This window comes from Schistocerca cancellata, chromosome 1, assembly GCF_023864275.1.
Source record: "Schistocerca cancellata isolate TAMUIC-IGC-003103 chromosome 1, iqSchCanc2.1, whole genome shotgun sequence".
In the NCBI taxonomy this organism is placed as follows: Eukaryota; Metazoa; Arthropoda; class Insecta; order Orthoptera; family Acrididae; genus Schistocerca; species Schistocerca cancellata.
Genome location: NC_064626.1, coordinates 402,836,897 through 402,853,943, shown reverse-complemented (window position 1 = coordinate 402,853,943; position 17,047 = coordinate 402,836,897).

Below are 17,047 nucleotides of genomic sequence, written 5' to 3'. Positions count from 1 at the left end.
TAAAGTCGTGAACGAGTCGTAAATGCTCTCTCGAGACTATTTGCTACTTGAAATATTTATCTTTGGCTGTACGACACGCTTAGGACAAAAACTGTGCAGCGTTTGCGTCGACGAACGTAAAACTGACCTTCTTTCACATACAGATAAAATGAGCAGAGTACAGCCGATGCAGGGGGCAACGTCGCCTCTGTCCAGCTCAGTGTGGACACCCGTCGCTACACGCCTGTGTTTTGCTAGAAAGCTTATATCCACTGGCTAATACGGTATAAGCCTATCAAATAATCATATTATAAAAAATGAGACAAAGGAGTTAGCTAGAACTGCAATTCAGTTTACTTCATGAAACTGTGGAGTCCGTCACTGTCGAGAGATCCACACAGTTTTCCATGACGTAGGTAAGGCCTACATTATACGTGCATTTGAGGATGTCGCGTCGATAATTGTAAAACCTGGGCGTCGTTTTGTCAACTTATAGGGAGAACTAATAAAGGAGCATTTCTAACGACTGCTATTATACGCGGTGTTTTTGTCGCGTTGTTGAAGTCATACTTGAGGTTTTTTTTTTACCAAGTTTGCGCTCAGATGGTTACGAATACACTGAAATACTATGTGGTGTATCCCATCGTATACCGTTCCCGGTGAAATACTAAGAAAAGACTTAAAAACATTATTTATAAAGAAGAGACATTCAAAAATTGAATAATAAGTGGACACCAGTCGCTCAGGCGAACATACATTTTTCTCAGGTATCCGTATTATAATAATTTCTCTGTGTAAGTTTCAAGGGCAAAGAAATATAACAAAACGATCTAAAGAGACGACAAGATACGCTCTTTAGTTAATTTTTTAGTCGTCTTCACTTCTTCTCTTGTCTTGGTTGCGTGTAGACGGATATCTTGCAAGTGCTGGCAAATGTAAGCATATTTGTACTAATTAAGCAGTTAATATATTGATTTAATATTATTATTCACTTTTAATTTGTAAGAGGTGATCCCGATTTCACGTCCGCCTTCCTTGAATTAATCTGCATTCAAGTAATTTACAGTGCAACAATCGCAGCGGCCGATGCAGGCAACGACGCCATTACGTGGCGATATTAACTTATAAAAATTAGCGGAAGCGAAAAACTTGCCCGCTATTAACATAATATACATTTTTCTTCGCAGGCGCCCGACGTTGCAGAAAATACGTAGCATTGTGTTATGGTCTTCAGTCCTGAGACTGGTTTGATGCAGCTCTCCATGCTACTCTATCCTGTGCAAGCTTCTTCATCTCCCAGTACCTACTGCAACCTACATCCTTCTGAATCTGCTTAGTGTATTCATCTCTTGGTCTCCCCCTACGATTTTTACCCTCCACGCTGCCCTCCAATACTAAATTGGTGATCCCTTGATGCCTCAGAACATGTCCTACCAACCGAGCCCTTCTTCTGGTCAAGTTGTGCCACAAACTTCTCTTCTCCCCAATCCTATTCAATACTTCCTCATTAGTTATGTGATCTACCCATCTAATCTTCAGCATTCTTCTGTAGCACCACATTTCGAAAGCTTCTATTCTCTTCTTGTCCAAACTATTTACCGTCCATGTTTCACTTCCATACATGGCTACACTCCATACAAATACTTTCAGAAATGACTTCCTGACACTTAAATCTATACTCGATGTTAACAAATTTCTCTTCTTCAGAAACGCTTTCCTTGCCATTGCCAGTCTACATTTGATATCCTCTCTACTTCGACCATCATCAGTTATTTTACTCCCCAAATAGCAAAACTCCTTTACTACTTTAAGTGTCTCATTTCCTAATCTAATACCCTCAACATCACCCGACTTAATTCGACTACATTCCATTATCCTCGTTTTGCTTTTGTTGATGTTCATCTTATATCCTCCTTTCAAGACACTATCCATTCCGTTCAACTGCTCTTCCAAGTCCTTTGCTGTCTCTGACAGCATTACAATGTCATCGGCGAACCTCAACGTTTTTATTTCTTCTCCATGGATTTTAATATCTACTCCGAATTTTTCTTTTGTTTCCTTTACTGCTTGCTCAATATACAGATTGAATAACATCGGGGAGAGGCTACAACCCTGTCTTACTCCCTTCTTAACCATTGCTTCCCTTTCATGTCCCTCGACTCTTATAACTGCCATCTGGTTTCTGTACAAATTATAAATAGCCTTTCGCTCCCTGTATTTTACCCCTGCCACCTTTAGAATTTGAAAGAGAGTATTCCAGTCAACATTGTCAAAAGCTTTCTCTAAGTCTACAAATGCTAGAAACGTAGGTTTGCCTTTCCTTAATCTTTCTTCTAAGATAAGTCGTAAGGTCAGTATTGCCTCACGTGTTCCAACATTTCTACGGAATCCAAACTGATCTTCCCCGAGGTCGGCTTCTACCAGTTTTTCCATTCGTCTGTAAAGAATTCGTGTTAGTATTTTGCAGCTGTGGCTTATTAAACTGATTGTTCGGTAATTTTCACATCTGTCAACACCTGCTTTCTTTGGGATTGGAATTATTATATTCTTCTTGAAGTCTGAGGGTATTTCGCCTGTTTCATACATCTTGCTCACCAGATGGTAGAGTTTTGTCAGGACTGGCTCTCCCAAGGCCGTCAGTAGTTCCAATGGAATGTTGTCTACCCCGGGGGCGTTGTTTCGACTCAGGTCTTTCAATGCTCTGTCAAACTCTTCACGCAGTATCGTATCTCCCATTTCGTCTTCATCTACATCCTCTTCCATTTCCATAATATTGTCCTCAAGTTCATCGCCCTTGTATAGACCCTCTATATACTCCTTCCACCTTTCTGCTTTCCCTTCTTTGCTTAGAACTGGGTTTCCATCTGAGCTCTTGATGTAGCATTAAGATTCTTATTTTCAGTACAACAGCCGAGAACCGGAGCCAGGACTCCGACTACAACGCAGTGGTTAACGGAGGTAAGAAGAAATACTCTCGCGCGTGCGTGGGCCGCAATTGTAATTAATAACTAAAGATTTTTTGCTCTAAATTGAACTGACTAGCCGAAGAAATTAATATGAAAAGTTTATTCCATTGGTCAACTTATATGCTCATGTTTCAAGATTCAGCGAGTCTTACGTCGTTAACGTAATAAATAATTTCCACTGAAGATTAATTGTGTTAAAAAATAGACAATAGCACAAAAGCATTTAACTGCAAATCAAAACTGAATGAAATATCATTTTGATTAAGGCCCACCACGTAAGTCGGCAACAGTCACCATTACCAATCAATTTCTGTAGCAAAAATAATAAATTAATTTACGACGCCCGACGGACGCGAGATTCGTCTTCTTTAGCTGTCTCGTGAATGCCATTTTCTTCTCAGAAGGCCGCGAGTTTGTTGCTTCTATATTAAATGGTGCAAGGACGAACAGGGGTGCAAAATAAAATTCCAAATTACGAATCGGCCGAAATAGAGGTACGGCCACCGACTTAGGATACCACAAATGCCTCTCCAAATTTATCCAAACTTTGTCGTGAACAGCCTGCAGACGCAGAGAGCTGGTGTAAGTAAATTCTGAAACTGGAAACAATGTCTGCAAATAACAGTCTCGTTGCACTCAATATCCTTTAACATTTGGTTTATATGTCTTCTGGTAATATCACACGAAACATTTCAGAGTCACTCAATGTCTCATCACGTACAACACACGTCTTTACACCTTTCAGTCCCGAACGCGGCACCTGCAGACGGTTAACCAACTTTTCGCGTCTGTTTCCTCCTTCTCGCTGCTGATTGGTCCATCTCACGTTCTCAGTACAAGCAAGACCACCGGTATGGCTGGGAATTAAAATTTCACAGTAATCTATAAAAGCAAATTGTGAGCGATATGCGGCCTAGCGTCACGTCCGAACTGTTACTCCCCACGGGTCCACCATAGGTAGCGCGTTCCCACACGAACGTGACCGTCTGGGTTCGCGTGGTGTCAGGTCGGCTACCGGCTAAGGACAACTGATGCAGTTTGGCTCTATACACTGCAAACTGCAATGTAATGTAGGAGTAAAAGAGGGGCGCACTGTGCACTGTGGCATAAAAGCCCCACCAAGGAAGTTTCGTAAACTTCGTGAGGCGTTTATAAGGACAAGTAAGTGATGGCACTGATCCCCCACGGTACACAAAACGGGTCAGGTCGCTGTTACAGAAGCAGCGAAAAAATCATGCCAAATTTAAAAGTATCCAAAATCCCCAAGACTGGCAAAGTCTTACAGAAGTTCAAAATAGAGCGCGTACTTCAATGCAAGATGCTTTTAATAATTTCCATACCGAAACTCTGTCTCCAAATCTGGCAGAAAACCCAAAGAGATTCTGGTCATACATAAAGTACACCAACGGCACAACGCAATCAATACCCTCACTGCGCGATAACAACGGTGAAGTCACTGATGACAGTGCCACTAAAACAGAGTTATTAAACACGGTTTCCCGAAACTCCTTCACTAAAGAAGACGAAGAAAATATTCCTGAATTCCACTCAAGAACAACTGCCAAGATGAGAAACATAGAAATAGATATCCTCGGTGTAGCAAAGCAACTTAAATCACTTAACAAGGGCAAGGCCTCCGGTCCAGATTGTATACCAGTCAGGTTCCTCTCAGAGTATGCTGATACCATAGATCCATATTTAGCAATTATATACACAGAAAGATCCGTACCTAAAGACTGGAAAATTGCTCAAGTCACACCAATACGCAAAAAGAGAAGTAGGAATAATCCGTTGAATCATAGGCCCATATCACAGTAGGGTTTTGGAAAATATACTGTGTTCGAACATTATGTAGTAACTCGAAGAAAACGATTTATTGACACATAGTCAGCGCGGATTCAGAAAGTATCGTTCTTGAGAAACACAACTAGCTCTTTATACTCATGAGGTAATGAATGCTTCCGACGGGGGAGGTCAAATTGATTCCATATGTTTAGATTTAGAGAAGGCTTTCTATACAGTCGCTCACAAGCGTCTTCTAACCAAACTGAATGCCTATGGAATATCGCCTCAGTTGTGCGACTAGAGTCGTGATTTCCTGTCAGAAAGCTCACAGTTCGTAGTAATAGACGGAAAGGCATCGAGTAAAACAGAAGTGATATTCGGCGTTTCCCAAGGAAGTGCTATAGGCCCTCTATTGTTCCTGATCTATATTAACGACATAGAAGATAATCTCAGTAGCCGTCTTAGATTGTTTACAGATGACGCTGTCATTTACCGTCTTGTAAAGTCATCAGATGATCAAAACGAAATGCAAAATGATTTAGATAAGAAATCTATATGTTGCGAAAAGCGGCATTTGACCATGAATAAAGAAAAGTGTGAAGTACTAAAAGAAATCCGTTAAATTTCGAGTACGCGATAATTCACACAAATCTGAGAGCTGTAAAGTCAACTGACTACTTAGGGATTATAACTACAAACAACCTAAATTGGAACGATCGCATAGGTAATGTTGTGGGTAGAGCAAACCAAAGACTGCGATTCGTTGGCAGAACACTTAGAAGGTGCAACAGGCCTACTAAAGAGACCACTTACACCACGCTTGTCCGCCCTATTCTGGAGTATTGATGTGTGGTGTGTGATCCGCATCAGGGGGGACTGACGGATGAAATCGAAAACGTACAAAGAATGGCGGCTCATCTTGTAATATCGCGAAATAGGGGAGATAGTGCCACAGACAAGATACGTGAATTGGTGTGGCAATCATTAAAATAAAGGCGTGTTTCGTTGCGACGGGATCTTCTCATAAAATTGCAATCACCAGTTTTCTCCTCCGATTGCGAAAACATTCTGTTGGCACCCACCTACATAGGGAGAAATGATCATCACGATGAAATAAGAGAAATCAGGACTCGTACAGAAAAATTTAAGTGTTCCTTTTTTTCCGCGCGCCGTTCGAGAGTGGAACGGTAGAGAGACAGCTTGAAGGTGGTTCATTGAACCCTTTGCCAGGCACTTTATTGTGAATAGCAGAGTAATCATGTAGATGTAGTTGTAAAAGAAAATTAGAAAACAACAATACCTCCAACTCCTACTTGGTCCTACCTGCACTCTGACATACAAAATTCTTACATAAATTTCTCTCAGGTAGAATGCACTGTACTTTTTGTCATTATTTCCTAAATGTTTTCACTACTTGTTTCTTGCAGTGAAAATGTATTACATTATTTGTCTAAAAGAAACTGAAAACAATCCTTGATCTGGTAATTATACAGATAATGCGTCTTTTTGATCGCAACTAAAATGCAGATAGTTGCTAATTTTTTTATGTTGCTTTCTCGTACTATACAGAGAATGAAATATCTTCACATAAAGTCATAACTGTTCTAGGCAACACACACAACAGCATATTCTTGCACTTGTTGACAGCATTTTGAGGAGTCCTTTTCTCCCATTGGTTGTATCGACTGTGTCAGTGGTGGTGGCATTCTTTCTCTTTTCAGTCATTTCCATATCTCCTACAATATTTAGTAATATGAAACATGGGATAAACAGTATAGAGATGAGATACTTCTTACACATTTACACAATTACAAAAGGAAAATGTTTTCAGCTATTCTCATCTGACAACAAATTGTAAATTACAGGGCTATTACAAATGATTGAAGCGATTTCATAAATTCACTGTAGTTCCATTCATTGACATATGGTCACGACACACTACAGATACGTAGAAAAACTCATAAAGTTTTGTTCGGCTGAAGCCGCACTTCAGGTTTCTGCCGCCAGAGCGCTCGAGAGCGTAGTGAGACAAAATGGCGACAGGAACCGAGAAAGCGTACGTCGTGCTTGAAATGCACTCACATCAGTCAGTCATAACAGTGCAACGACACTTCAGGACGAAGTTCAACAAAGATCCACCAACTGCTAACTCCATTCGGCGATGATATGCGCAGTTTAAAGCATCGACGATGCTTTCGAACTCACTGATGGGGACATGCTGCGCCGAGTGTGGGAGGAACTTGGTTATTGGCTTGATGTCTGCCGAATCACTAAAGGGGCACATATCGAACATTTGTGAACGCCTAAAAAAACTTTTTGAGTTTTTGTATGTGTGTGCAAAGCATTGTGAAAATATCTCAAATAATAAAGTTATTGTAGAGCTGTGAAATCGCTTCAATCATTTGTAATAACCCTGTACTTTTAATTCACCACCCCGTTTTTTATTGATGAATTTAAGTTTACTTTACTAATTATTTAATTTTATTAGTGCCTGTGACAACAACTAACAAATGATAAAGAAACCTTTGAATCCGGAAGAAATTTTGGGCGTCTCAATGATATAACATTTAGATTACTCTAAGAATTTATTCTATTACTACTCTGACAATTAATTCCATTATTGCCGTTTACAATCACGACTGACTTGCAGTTTGCCCTTTTGGATGAACATAATGTCTTACGCGTAGCCGCCCAATAGGTTCAGCCGTGAGTCACATGGCTGACACCATTTCAGTTGTCCTTTAAACGGCCTCGCCGCAGAGCTGCGAGCAACCCGGTTATTACTCCACAATGCCAGCATTGTTCCCAAGCGCTCCACTGCTTACACTATCTATACAATGAACTCATTTGTAACATACCTATTGCTTACATTGTACTGTATCATATTGTACATAACTATTATCTCATGAATCTGCGCAGTAATAAGTTTTTTTGTCTTCAACATTATATAAACCTTTTGACACGTTTGTTACAGGTGTTGCTAGTTCCATGGCACGAGCTATACGAATAATCTTACAAGGTCCCTCATATATTTCGAAGAACTTCTTTTATTTCACTATTTACTTTTGAAGATTTGGTCCTTGCCTTAACCGAAACTAGGTCCCCTAACTTAAATGTTCTTGCTGCCCTCTCTAGATTATTTTTATATTTTTCATGTCTCTTTCCTGTCTTTTCCTTCAAATTATCTAATGCCATTTTTCTAATGTCATTAATGTCCATCTGTCTTCTAGGTGAGAATGACACAATTTATTGAAATATATTTGGTGGCCTCTCACCAAACATTACTTCGTAAGGCGAAGTAGTTGTTGAGTGTGGCTGTTCATACACTGTTTGTTCAATGTCCTTTATATAGTTTCCCGAATTAGAATGTTTTTTAGCACAATAAATCCTAAACAATTTACCTATTTCTCTCATCATTCTTTCTGCTATATTTGATATTGTGATAGATGTGATTTCCTGCCAAATTTTTGAGACAAATTGAGGTCCTTTATCACTAAGTACTCGTATTTTCTGTGGCTTCTCAACTTTCTTAAAGTAATCTTTCCTCATGATGCTTCAGAGTGGGTCAATGTAATCTCACTATTTTTGTAATGTCTAAAAAACTGTTATCTCCCTCTAAAGACTGCTATGTGCAACCGCTCTGTTTTCAATTGTACACGTTTGTTTAAAGGTGTAAGTCTTCCCTGACGTTTGCTTAAGCTTGAGAAGTTGTTTTCAAATTCACCTTCAATGACGCCTCGAGATTTCTTTTTCTATTTTAATCCACCCTTTAAAGGAGGTGGAGAGTAATTTTTACCCTGATTTTGGAAAGGATTTTTATACGCCTTTTTCAAAGGGGGTCAGTCTAAATTGTACCCTTTAATCATTAGATTAAATCAAACCTTGTGGTCACGTTATTGGTTATGTTAAGTCTCGATTAACTGCCACAAACTAACTTGGTGCTTAGTAAAATAGCCTGTGTTAACTCCTGTTTAGTCGGTTTAGCTCCGCTAAGCCTATTTCTGTAACAATGTTGAAGTTACTCCATGCGTACCCGGTGCCTAGATCAATCGAGGGGACTGGCTCGTGTTCAACATGTCATATATTGATCTTAATATGGTAAGGAAGTTGCCTTCCATCTAAATTTGGAGTAAGTTATGAATTTATGGGCACATAATTTTCGAGTGTCTGATTTTTCCGCAGTTTCTTACACTGAAAATTTTTAGGTAAATTATGTTGTAATTAAGCTCTGTTTGGATGCTGGATTGGAGTATGTTTTTTATATTGCTGATTCTGCCTGTAAGATAATGTTTAACTAATTATTTCAAGTTTAATTTTCCTGTAACTGGCCCTCCTTCTGTTTTGCTATTCAGATTGCTGAGCATGCCTGTAAAATCATATTTCACTTAATTATTTATTCAAGTAATTTTTGGTTTATTTAATGTATGCCTACATATTTGTTTCAATAGTTCACACTGCTGATCTTGTCTGTAAAACCACAAGTTGTTAGATTGTTCTGTGTATGCTACCAGTGTAAACTCTCCCACGCTTCTCAGTAAACAAAGAAAAAAGGTATATTTTTGTGGTACCCTCTGTATCTTGTTCTTGGAGTGGGACACTGCTGAGAAATGCGGAAGAATCAACAATGATGAGCGGCACGAGTCTGTGACCTGTAACTGAAAAAAAGGTCATGACGATCTATCTATTGGCAAAAGATTCCGGGATACTTCTTCGTTCAGATCACTGGGAGGGGACTGAATGAGGGAGCAAACATCAGAAAAAGACTATCTAATCAACGAAAGAGTCATATTTTGAGAGTGTGGTAGGGAAGTTAGAAAATCTGGAAAGAGAAATGCGAAAGTTCAATCTATATATAATGTACGGGTCAGTGAAATAAAACGGTAAGGAATTCTAGTCAGACGAACAAAGGATAATATCAACATCAGTAGAACATGTTATAAAGGGAATAGGATTAGTTACAGATAGGAACTTAGGGCAGAGAGTGAAGTACTGTGAACAGTTCAGTGACAGAGTTGTTCTCATCAGAAGTGACAGCAAGTCAGTGCTAACATCAATAGTGATGATGAGGTCCAGTACTCCGAGGAGCGTAGGGTACGATGCGGGAGACCCGAACCACCGTCTAGGCAAGGTGCTAGCGGAAGTGGTTTGCCATTGCCTTCCTCCGACCGTAATGGGGATGAATGATGATGATGAAGACGACACAACAACACCCAGTCATCTCGAGGCAGGGAAAGTCCCTGACCCCGCGGAGTATCGAACCCGGGATCCCGTGCACGGGAAGCGAGAACGCTACCGCAAGACCACGAGCTGCGGACAACGTCAATACTACAGGTATACAAGCCATGACGAACAGAAAATGAAGAAAAAGTATATGAGCACACTGAACGAGTAATGCAGTGTGCAAAGGGAGGTAATAATCTAATAACCGTCGGGTACTGGTAAGCGGTGACTGGGGAAAGAATGGAAAAAAAAGGTCTGGCAGAACATGGGCTCGGCAGTAGGAATGACAAAGTAGAAACACTAATTCAATTCTGCCATAAACTTCAGCTAATGATAGTGAATACAGTATTAAAAAGCACTAGAGTAGGAAGCAGGATTCCTGCTAGGTTACATCATGGTCAAGAACGACTTTCCGATACCAGATATAGGATTGAAAGACGCACCCAGCAGCAGATGTACCCTCGGGTCAGAATTTAATAATGATGAAGAGAAGACTATAGTTTACGAGAATCGTTCGGAAGAATCAGTGTGAAAAGAAATGGGATACGCAAGTACCAAGGAACGTAGTGACGTGTTCGAAATCCTCTAAGGCTGTAGATACTATGATAATGAACAGCACAATAGGCAGTTACGCTGAAGAAGAATAAATATCTCTAAAAAGGGCAATCACAGGTGCGGACAGATAAACATAGGCGCAAGAAAGATAACTGTGAATAAATATTAGGTAATAGAAGTACTTCAATTGATCGACGAAAGAAGGAAGTAGGAAAACGTTCAGTGGAAGACGGGAACGTTGGAATATAAATCGTTTATGAATGAAATAAATAGGAAGTGCAGGGCATTAAAGGCGAAATGGCTGCAGGAGAGATATGAAGAAATTAAAAAAGAAGTGATCGTCGGGAGGACGGACTCAGCCTACGGGAAAGTCGATGAGGGAGACATAGGAGACTCACCATTACTCACAATTTCAAAGGGCTCTTGTAAACCTGAAATCAGATAAGGTGGATGGGATACATAACATTCCATCGGAATCTCTAAAATCGTTGGCGGAAGTGGCAACTCAATGACTACTCAAGGTGGTATGTAGAATGTAGGTGACTGAAAGCGTACTCAAACGAAACCATATATTTGGAGCACGAGCCGGGATGACGAATGCTGTCCTGACTAGAACGCAGCATAGGAGGGCTGAGTAGGCTTCACACTACTCTTTTACAGTCGTGACGTCACTAGTGCGCTTTCGATTATAAATATTTAGAGAGCGCTTGTGAATGAGCCGTGTGTGTGTGCTGTGTGGATTTCTATTATTCATTTACTTAGTAGTGTGTGTGCGGCAGTATGGTGTTTCAAAGCAATGGCGGAATGAAAATGTACCACGAGCACGACACCCTTATCATTAAATGTCAGTTGATAACGCATGAACGATAAAAGCCTTGAAAAAAAATTATAATGAACATGAGTCAGTAGCTGTATGATTAAGCCTTCATGTAATTAATAACGTCGTAGTTTACGGAGTGAAAAGATGTGGGGCCGTAATATTCCTTGTTTTCACCTTAGTATTCTGATTTAACATTTCTGTCTAGAGAACGAAGGATGAAATAAATATTTAGGTGTTTATTTCCGAATATGTATTGATTTACACTGCTACGAGTGAAAAAAAGCAGCAACAATATTCATATCATCCATATTAAACACTTCCCCATTTATTTCCGGGTATGTGCCGATTTCCAAGTGTTTGGTTAGGCAGGAACTTTAAATGACAGCTTTAGTTGCTGCGACTCAAACGAGCAACATTAAAATTCATGTTCTTTCTTCTCACAAATACTTAGCTCTTTGTTTCCGAATACGTGGCGATTTCCGAGTGTGTCGTTAGGCGGGAAACTAAGAAGACTGTAAATTACTGCGACCGAAACAACGAGCCGTAATATTTATATCCTTCCTTGTCACAAATATTTCACACAATCCTGTAACGAGTTCTTGCTACAACTGTGAGATTTTCCTTTCACTAACACATTTATAAACGTCAACCCGGCGCTATAGTCACCGACAAATCGATAGCCTCCTTTCTGGACTCTTTCACAGCATGATTACATCACGATTGCGTCATTTCCTGCAAAAACTAGTGTGAAACTTACGCGATTCCAACAGAGGATGGAGGACGAGCTCGACCGGGCCAAAAATGTCGACTAATCGATATGGATCCAGATTGCCTAAGGAAGGAGCAACAGTCGAGTCGAGGGAGAGACACGTGATAGAAGACTGGATGTGGTTAAGTGATCGAAAATGATAATTAATGGACAAGAATATTGGAGTGTGGCGGTGTTGGAATACTAATGTATGATACTCTCGTCTTTATTTTCGTAATAAATCAAGTACAATGATCAGTCAGAACATTTTCAACACAGATGTACTCTCGATATAAATATGTCCAGGCGAAAGCAGCGTCACCTGGAGAGGAATGACTGGTAGTCAGATACATGCACAGTGCATGTAGTACCAGTAAGCGTGCTGTCCGTGTGTATAAAGGGGAAGGCGCGCGATCTATATGAGGTTTAACCGAGGACAGATTGCGATGGCCCGGAGGCTCGGCACGAGCATTTCGGAAACTGCAAAACTTGTCGGGTGTTCGAGGATTGCTCTGATGAGTGTCTTCAACTAATGGCGAAACCAAGGTGAAACCACGTCCAGACGCCGTGGGGTTGGACGCCCACCCGTCATTACAGTTGTTGGAGGTCGTAGGCTGGCCAGAATGCTAAAGCAGGACATATCGCTGAACTGTGGCGGAATTAACATCAGATTTTAATGCTGGCCAGACTACAAGGGCGCCTGAAAACACAGAGCGCGGAGCCGTCCTAAAGATGGGCCTCCGCAGCCGACGACTCATGCACGTGCCAGTGTTAACACAGTGACATCGGCAGCTAGGACTGAAATGGGCACGTGACCATCAGCAGTGGATGTTGGCGCAGTGGCCGACCGTTGTATGGCCTGACGTATCCCGACACCTTCTTCCTCATGCCGATGGGAGGGCGCGCATCCGTCGTTTTCCGGGGGAACAGCTCCATGTGTAAGTAGGCTGTTTATGTTTTCTTATTGGCAACGTTACGTAGCGCTCTGTATGAAAATCACTGACTCTGCTGTGGGTTTGCTCTGTTGTGACCCATTACCTGTCTGCATGTCAAGAGTCAGCACTGTCTTTCTGTTGGAAGGACAACACTACTTCTTCAAGACTGCGTGGAAATCCACTACTTCTGTGTGCAATTTCTTTTACTAATGAGACTTTGTGAAAAAAACTGTAATTACTATTATGATGAATGATCAGGACTATCTTTATGGACTGTGAGAAAATTTTAGCTTATGACCAACATTGTATCAATAAGTGAGTGCATTTGATATCTTTGTTATTGTAATTATGAAAAATTTATCAAATCATTATTGGCCACTGCCCAAAACAATTTGTAAAATTTTTTGTGGGGAGCATGGGGGCTATGTAAGTAGGCTGTTTATGTTTTCTTATTGGCAACGTTACGTAGCGCTCTGTATGAAAATCACTGGCTGTGCTGTGTGCAGTCTGTGGTTAGTTTGCATTGTTGTCTGCCATTGTAGTGTTGGGCAGCTGGACGTGAACAGCGCGTAGCGTTGCGCAGTTGGAGGTGAGCCGCCAGCAGTGCTGGATGTGGGGAGAGAGATGGCGGAGTTTTGAAATTTGTAAGACTGGATGTCATAAACTGCTATGTATATTATTCTTTTTCAACACTATTAAGGTAAATACATTGTTTGTTCTCTATTAAAATCTTTCGTTTGCTAACTATGCCTATCAGTAGTTAGTACCTTCAGTAGTTTGAATCTTTTATTTAGCTGGCAGTAGTGGCACTCGCTGTGTTGCAGTAGTTCGAGTTATGAAGATTTTTGTGAGGTAAGTGATTTGTGAAAGATATAAGTTAATGTTAGTCAGGGCCATTCTTTTGTAGGGATTTTTGAAAGTCAGATTGCGTTGCGCTAAAAATATTATGTGTCAGTTTAAGCACAGTCATGTACAATTGTTCTAAGGGGACGTTTCACATGATATTCACTACTGGACGGGGACAAGCTGGCGGCGGCTCCATTATTGTCTGGTTTATCAGTGTACAAATCTCGGTTAGGTAAGAAAAAGTGTGAATATTATCCATCGTCTTCTCGTTGAGATATAGCGATCTCCACACTAACGCTGCGGAAATCGTTCCGTAGCTGCCGTCGCACGCCTAACTTCTGTAACACGTGGCGTACAACGGAGTACACTGAGGCGCTGGGCTGCCTGCCGCTCAGTGCCTTTGCAGTTTCGCGGAGGAGCAGCGTTTTTCACCGCGCCGCCGCAGTGTCACACCGCTGCATGAAGCCCGTGTTCTCGTGCCGAAAACTAGAACTACACTCCTGGAAATGGAAAAAAGAACACATTGACACCGGTGTGTCAGACCCACCATACTTGCTCCGGACACTGCGAGAGGGCTGTACAAGCAATGATCACACGCACGGCACAGCGGACACACCAGGAACCGCGGTGTTGGCCGTCGAATGGCGCTAGCTGCGCAGCATTTGTGCACCGCCGCCGTCAGTGTCAGCCAGTTTGCCGTGGCATACGGGGCTCCATCGCAGTCTTTAACACTGGTAGCATGCCGCGACAGCGTGGACGTGAACCGTATGTGCAGTTGACGGACTTTGAGCGAGGGCGTATAGTGGGCATGCGGGAGGCCGGGTGGACGTACCGCTGAATTGCTCAACACGTGGGGCGTGAGGTCTCCACAGTACATCGATGTTGTCGCCAGTGGTCGGCGGAAGGTGCACGTGCCCGTCGACCTGGGACCGGACCGCAGCGACGCACGGATGCACGCCAAGACCGTAGGATCCTACGCAGTGCCGTAGGGGACCGCACCGCCACTTCCCAACAAATTAGGGACACTGTTGCTCCTGGGGTATCGGCGAGGACCATTCGCAACCGTCTCCATGAAGCTGGGCTACGGTCCCGCACACCGTTAGGCCGTCTTCCGCTCACGCCCCAACATCGTGCAGCCCGCCTCCAGTGGTGTCGCGACAGGCGTGAATGGAGGGACGAATGGAGACGTGTCGTCTTCAGCGATGAGATTCGCTTCTGCCTTGGTGCCAATGATGGTCGTATGCGTGTTTGGCGCCGTGCAGGTGAGCGCCACAATCAGGACTGCATACGACCGAGGCACACAGGGCCAACACCCGGCATCATGGTGTGGGGAGCGATCTCCTACACTGGCCGTACACCACTGGTGATCGTCAAGGGGACACTGAATAGTGCACGGTACATCCAAACCGTCATCGAACCCATCGTTCTACCATTCCTAGACCGGCAAGGGAACTTGCTGTTCCAACGGGACAATACACGTCCGCATGTATCCCGTGCCACCCAACGTGCTCTAGAAGGTGTAAGTCAACTACCCTGGCCAGCAAGATCTCCGCATCTGTCCCCCATTGAGCATGTTTGGGACTGGATGAAGCGTCGTCTCACGCGGTCTGCACGTCCAGCACGAACGCTGGTCCAACTGAGGTGCCAGGTGGAAATGGCATGGCAAGCCGTTCCACAGGACTACATCCAGCATCTCTACGATCGTCTCCATGGGAGAATAGCAGCCTGCATTGCTGCGAAAGGTGGATATACACTGTACTAGTGCCGACATTGTGCATGCTCTGTTGCCTGTGTCTATGTGCCTGTGGTTCTGTCAGTGTGATCATGTGATGTATCTGACCCCAGGAATGTGTCAATAAAGTTTCCCCTTCCTGGGACAATGAATTCACGGTGTTCTTATTTCAATTTCCAGGAGTGTATATCATTCTCAAACGATTTTGAGGGAACTGTTGGTTGACGGCCATAGCCGCAAAGATATAGAACCAAAAATAGAGAGAGCAATGGAAAAATTACAACTTTGGTGCAGGAATAAGTCCACGTATCTTCTGCTAAGAGGACAACTCATAAGAAACCCTACAGTAAGAACTGAGGGATCGCCAGTTCTTCACCGACGCGAGGCACGTTACTTGGGAACCATCATTGACGAAAGGTGGAACTTCGGAAATTACATCGAAACTGTAACCCAAATAGCCCTACAAGTACTTAATAACCTTATCTCCATTGGTCACAGAAGATTTCATCTTCCCCCTCATTTGATAAAACTGTATCACAACAGCATATTGACGTCAGTAGTGGGTTACGGCTCTGGAGTCTGGGCGCACAGGCTCACGAGGGTGGTGCCCGCCATGTCAGTGAGAAGAGTGCAGAGGAATATGATATTAAGGTCAGTGGGGGCCTACAGGACATCTCCAGGTGGGGTCCTGTTAGTGACAATGGGGCCCTGTCCTCTGGACATCACGATTACAGAGCAGGCAGCGTGGTTCTGGGCCAAGAAAGGGAATATTGAGAAAACAGAGGACATTCTGGGTGTTCGGGTTGGGGACAAGTGTGCTATTGGGATAAGAGTTGAGGAACTGTGACAGGAATCGAGGGAGGCTGATGATACTGGTCGTAGAACATTTCAAGTTCTGCCTAACGTGAAAGAAAGGTTAGGAATGAGGTACTTTGAGCCAACTCGGGGACTGTTCCACTTTCTCACTGGTCATGGGCCCTGTCTGACATATCTGTGTCGGTTTGGGAGGACGGTTACGCCTGCGTGTGACTGTGGCGCACCGGAGGGTACTCCCGACCGTGTGGTTTTCGAGTGCTCCCTTTTCAATGATGTAGCTGCCGCGTTACGACTTCAGCTACCCAACAATGACACATGCTTCCTACTGAGACGTGAGAAGACATCTGGAATTCTGAACGACCTAGCCAACGAGGTATCACGGAAAGTTTTAACAGAATATCTGAGGGAAAATCGGGAATAGCAGCAAATAACTCAATGTGTCCCAGTCACTGATCCAGTACCGCCTGCTCGTCGATAGGTCGACTCACAATACAATTGGAATCCGCCACGTGCAGGACTAGGAGGATAGGGTACAACAAACCGAACAGAGACGTGCACCGGACTTGACGTAGGATAAGATCTTAGTTTGTAGAACTTAGAACTAGCAAATACAAACAGGAATCTGCAGCGATTCACGTCATCCTT